The sequence below is a fragment of the Pleurodeles waltl genome, chromosome 6, assembly GCF_031143425.1.
Source record: "Pleurodeles waltl isolate 20211129_DDA chromosome 6, aPleWal1.hap1.20221129, whole genome shotgun sequence".
Classification (NCBI taxonomy): Eukaryota; Metazoa; Chordata; class Amphibia; order Caudata; family Salamandridae; genus Pleurodeles; species Pleurodeles waltl.
Genome location: NC_090445.1, coordinates 1716554969 through 1716560968, shown reverse-complemented (window position 1 = coordinate 1716560968; position 6000 = coordinate 1716554969). Strand labels below are relative to the sequence as shown.

General features: G+C 57.2%; 1 long non-coding RNA gene across 2 annotated transcripts in view; it reads right to left on the bottom strand.

Moving 5' to 3' along the window:
- Nucleotides 1–327: 327 nt before the first annotated feature.
- Nucleotides 328–6000, bottom strand: part of LOC138301444 (uncharacterized) — a 50906-nt gene continuing 45233 nt past the window's right edge. For both annotated transcript variants that reach the window (XR_011205109.1, XR_011205110.1), the window contains exons 4-5: nt 4529–4619; nt 328–663 (exon numbers count right to left, since the gene is read on the bottom strand). This is a non-coding gene — a long non-coding RNA (uncharacterized lncRNA). The remainder of the gene's footprint in view (nt 664–4528; nt 4620–6000) is intronic.

The window sequence follows — 6000 nt, the reverse complement described above, 5'->3', positions numbered from 1 at the left end:
CTCCCCTCTGATACGCCTAACTGCTCGGCCACTCGACCCGGATAGAGAGCATTTGGGGTGTAATTTGTGCCTCTGGATACCTCCGGGGGTTGCCTGGACAGTGTACCTCATCTCGGTCCGCTATGTACAGATCAAGGCATGAGAATACTGGTGTGTAGTGTGTGGTATTTCTTAGCAGTGGAGTGCGCGTGGGAGAGGACCGCTGTTGCACCAGGCGAGGGGTTTAAATGTGGAACTAATAAACGAGGGGGAAGAGGAAACAGAAGGAGTACTGTGGGCAGCGATCAGTATAGCTCTGACTTCCATTGAGAGTCAATGAATTCTCTGTTTACTTTTAAATATTTTATTCCTCAGTGCGTACACACATGTTGAACACAGCATTGGTCTGGTAGAGAGACGCCATCTTGTTTGGGCTGGAGTCGGCAGCGAGTAGTGTGTGTCCCTGGTCATGACGCAGCGCCATGTTTGTGGAAGAGGGCCACCACCACAGCCTCGGATGGTTGATTTCCACAGCAGGTGTGATCCCTGGCAGGGTCATCGCTGGACTCGCCCAGTAGAGTACCTTGGCCGTGTTCAGTTGGTGTGATGTCTGCAGGGTGTACGTCCACCACATCTGTAGGTCTAGTGAGGGTCTCCGCAGCATGAGGGTCAGCCGACGGGCTCCTGAGAGGGACAGACATGTTGTTACCATTCGCATGCCACCAGTAGGACAGAGGCCCGCCACCCCACAGCCCCTCAAGCAGTGCGCACTACTCTTCATGTTTTCTGGCGTTTTCACTCATTGTTTTTATTTTTATTTGTTGTGTATGGACCTTGAGAGGACATGCGAGCAGTGACTACAGCGACCCCTTATAGTGGTACAGTACAAGCCGAAAGGACGACCCCCCACCTACAGTGGTACAGTCCTAGCCGGAAGCATAGAGCTGTGAGAGCAGCGGCCCCCTTACAGTGGTACAGTCCTTGCCGGAAGCATAGAGCTGTGAGTGCAGCGACCCCCCTACAGTGGTACAGTCGTAGCCGGAAGCGTAGAGCTGTGAGTGCACAGACCCCCCTACAGTGGTACAGTCCTAGAGCGGTCAGTGCAGGGACCCCCCCTTACAGTGGTACAGTCCTAGGTGAAATCATAGAGCTGTGAGTGCAGCGATCCCCCCCTACAGTGGTACAGTCCTAGCAGGAAGCATAGAGATGTGAGCGCAGCGACCCCCCTACAGTGGTACAGTCCTAGCAGGAAGCATAGAGCTGTGAGTGCAGCGACCCCCCTACAGTGGTACAGTCCTAGAGCGGTCAGTGCAGCGGCCCCCCTTACAGTGGTACAGTCCTAGCCGGAAGCAGGTGAAAGAGATACATCACTGTCTGCTACTTGTAGCCACTACTGACAACGGAACTGTCCTCAGCTGCCACTGATCCAATGCCTGGAGACAGGTCAATGTAGCACTTCCTGTCTCCTGGACCCTTGGAGCAGGCTTCAGTGTAACCTCCAGACTCTCTATAGGAGGGCTGGAAGGAGCAGGGCACAACATCTGCGTCCATCCCTGGCCGGGGAGCAGGGTTGGCCTACACTAGGGGAGGGACAAGGGTTTGAGGAGCCAACACTAGATGTGGGTGATTCCCACAAGGGGCGCTAGTCGTTTGTCAACGCGTGTGTTGGGTCGTTGTTCGGACAAAATGTCTTTTGCATCATCAGCTTGCATCGGTATAGCGCATTCACGCCATCCTGTCCGTGTAACCCGGGTGATGCGCTGTACCTGCCCCTGTAACCCTCGTGATGCGCTGTACCTGCCCGTGTAACCCACGTGATGCGCTATACCTGTCCCTGTAACCCGGGTGATGCGCTGTACCTGCCCCTGTAACCCACGTGATGCGCTGTACCTGTCCCTGTAACCCAGGCGATGCGCTGTACCTGCCCCTGTAACCCTCGTGATGCGCTGTACCTGCCCGTGTAACCCACGTGATGCGCTGTACCTGTCCCTGTAACCCAGGCGATGCGCTGTACCTGCCCCTGTAACCCTCGTGATGCGCTGTACCTGCCCGTGTAACCCACGTGATGCGCTATACCTGTCCCTGTAACCCGGGTGATGCGCTGTACCTGCCCCTGTAACCCACGTGATGCGCTGTACCTGTCCCTGTAACCCAGGCGATGCGCTGTACCTGCCCCTGTAACCCTCGTGATGCGCTGTACCTGCCCGTGTAACCCACGTGATGCGCTATACCTGTCCCTGTAACCCGGGTGATGCGCTGTACCTGCCCCTGTAACCCACGTGATGCGCTGTACCTGTCCCTGTAACCCAGGCGATGCGCTGTACCTGTCCCTGTAACCCACGTGATGCACTGTACCTGCCCATGTAACCCACGTGATGCGCTGTACCTGTCCCTGTAACCCAGGCGATGCGCTGTACCTCTCCCTGTAAACCCAGGCGATGCACTGTACCTGTCCGTGTAACCCTGGTGATGCGCTGTACCTGTCCCTGTCCCTGTAACCCAGGCGATGCGCTGTACCTGTCCCTGTAAACCCAGGCGATGAGCTGTACCTGCCCCTGTAACCCACGTGATGCGCTGTACCTGTCCCTGTAACCCAGGCGATGCGCTGTACCTGTCCCTGTAACCCCGGTGATGCGCTGTACCTGCCTGTGTAACCCACGTGATGCGTGGACCTGTCCCTGTAACCCAGGCGATGCGCTGTACCTGTCCCTGTAACCCCAGTGATGCATTGTACCTGTCCCTGTAACCCAGGCGATGCGCTGTCCCTGTAACCCAGGTGATGCACTGTACCTGTCCCTGTACCCCAGGTGATGCACTGTACCTGTCCCTGCATCCCAGGTGATGCGCTGTACCTGTCCCTGTAACCCAGGTGATGCGCTGACCCTGTCCCTGTAACCCAGGTGAAGCGCTGTACCTGTGCATGTAACCCCGGTGATGCCCTGCACCTGTCCCTGTAACCTGTGTGATGCGCTGACCCTGTCCTGTAAGCCAGGTGATGCTCTGTACCTGTCCCTGTAACGCAGGTGATGCGCTGTACCGGTCCCTGTAACCCGTGTGATGCGCTGTACCTGTCCCTGTAACCCAGGTGATACGCTGTACCTATCCCTGTAACCCGTGTGATGTGCTGTACCTGTCACCCAGGTGATGCGCTGTACCTGTCCCTGTTTTCCAGGTGATGCGCTGTACCTGTCCCTGTAACTCATGTGATGCGCTGTACTAGTCCCTGTAACCCAGGTGATGTGCTGTACCTGTTCCTGTAACCCAGGTTATGCGTTGTACTTGTTTGTGTAACCCAGGTGATGCGCTGTACCTTTCCCTTTAACCCAGGTGATGCGCTGACCCTGTCACTGTAACCCCGGTGATCCGCTGACCCTGTCCCTGTAACCCTGGTGCTGCGCTGTACCTGTCCCTGTAAACTCAGTGATGCGCTGTACCTGTCCCTGTAACCCCAGTGGTGCGCTGACCCTGTCCCTTTCACCCCGGTGATGCGCTGTACCTGCACCTGTAACCCAGGTGATGCGATGTACCTGTCCGTGTAACACCGGTGGTGCGCTGTACCTGTCCCTGTTACCCCGGTGATACGCTGTACCTGTCCCTGTAACCCAGGTGATGCGCTGTACCTGTCCCTGTAACCCCGGTGATGCGCTGTACCTGTCCGTGTAACCCCAGAGATGCGCTGTACTTGTCCCTGTAACCCCGGTGATGCGCTGTACCTGTCCCTGTAACCCAGGTGATGCGCTGTACCTGTCCCTGTAACCCCGGTGATGCGCTGACCCTGTCCCTGTAACCCCGGTGATGCGCTGACCTTGTCCCTGTAATGCAGGTGATGCGCTGTACCTGTCCCTGTAATCCCAGCGATGCGCAGACCCTGTCCCTGTAACCCCGGTGATGGCTGTACCTGTCTGTGTAACCCCGGTGATGCGCTGTACCTGTCCCTGTAACCCCGGTGATGCGCTGTACCTGTCCGTGTAACCCTGGTGATGCGCTGTACCTGTCCCTGTAACCCCGGTGATGCGCTGCACCTGTCTGAGTAACCCCGGTGATGCGCTGTACCTGTCCCTGTAACCCAGGTGATGCGCTGTACCGGTCCCTGTAACCCCGGTGATGCGCTGCACCTGTCTGAGTAACCCAGGTGATGCGCTGTACCTGTCCCTGTAACCCCGGTGATGCGCTGTACCCGTCCGTGTAACCCCAGTGATGCGCTGTACCTGTCCCTGTAACTCCGGTGATGCGCTGTACCCGTCCATGTAACCCAGGTGATGCGCTGTACCTGTCCTTGTAACCCCGGTGATGCGCTGTACCTGTCCTTGTAACCCCGGTGATGCACTGTACCTGTCCCTGTTACCCCGGTGATGCGCTGACCCTGTCCTTGTAACCCCGGTGATGCGCTGACCCTGTCCCTGTAACCCCTGTGATGCGCTGACCCTGTCCCTGTAACCCCGGTGATGCGCTGCACCTGTCCCTGTAACCCCGGTGATGCGCTGACCCTGTCCCTGTAACCCAGGTGATGCGCTGTACCTGTCCCTGTAACCCAGGTGATGCGCTGTACCTCTTTGTGGTGCCTCGGATGCTGGAAGTCCAAGCTCATGGCTGATCTGGAGCACTCTGGTTGCCTTTTACTCCTGATGAGTTACCAGGACCTGAAATAAAAGCACAGGGGGTTACATTATCAACTGAGCAAGTCACAGCCAGAACCAAGATGCTGACAATAAACCAGACGACCAGTGCTCTGCAGTGGCACGACTACATGTGCAGGTACCCCCACGCGAGCAGTGCTCTGCAGTGACACTACTACATGTACAGGTACTCCCACACGACCAGGGCTCTCCAGTGACACTGCTACGTGTACAGGTACTCCCACGCGACCAGGGCTCTCCAGTGGCACTGCTACGTGTACAGGTACTCCCACGTGACCAGGGCTCTCCAGTGACACTGCTACGTGTACAGGTACTCCCACGAGACCAGGGCTCTCCAGTGGCACTACTACATGTACAGGTACTCCCACACAACCAGGGCTCTACAGTGGCACTGCTCCGTGTGCAGGTACTCCCACACGACCAGGGCTCTCCAGTGACACTGCTACATGTACAGGTACTCCCACGCGACCAGGGCTCTCCAGTGGCACTGCTACGTGTACAGGTACTCCCACGTGACCAGGGCTCTCCAGTGACACTGCTATGTGTACAGATACTCCCACGTGACCCATGCTCTCCAGTGACACTACTACATGTACAGGTACTCCCAAGCGACCAGGGCTCTGCAGTGGCACTACTACATGCACAGGTACTCCCACATGACCAGGGCTCTCCAGTGACACTGCTACGTGTACAGGTACTCCCACGCGACCAGGGTTCTCCAGTGACACTGCTACGTGTACAGGTACTCCCACGCGACCAGGGCTCTGCAGTGGCACTGCTACGTGTACAGGTACTCCCACGAGACCAGTGCTCTGAGGTGGCACTACTACATATACAGGTACTCCCACGCGACCCATGCTCTCCAGTGACACTACTACATGTACAGGTACTCCCACACGACCAGGGCTCTCCAGTGACACTGCTACATGTACAGGTACTCCCACGCGACCAGGGCTCTCCAGTGGCACTGCTATGTGTACAGGTACTCCCACGCGACCAGGGCTTTCCAGTGACACTGCTACGTGTACAGGTACTCCCACGCGACCAGGGCTCTGCAGTGACACTGCTACATGTACAGGTACTCCCACACGACCAGGGCTCTCCAGTGACACTACTACATGTGCAGGTACTCCCACGCGACCCATGCTCTCCAGTGACACTACTACATGTACAGGTACTCCCACACGACCAGGGCTCTCCAGTGACACTGCTACGTGTACAGGTACTCCCACGCGACCAGGGCTCTGCAGTGGCACTGCTACGTGTACAGGTACTCCCACGCGACCAGGGCTCTGCAGTGGCACTGCTACGTGTACAGGTACTCCTACGCGACCAGGGCTCTGCAGTGAGACTGCTACATGTATAGGTACTCCCAAGCGACCAG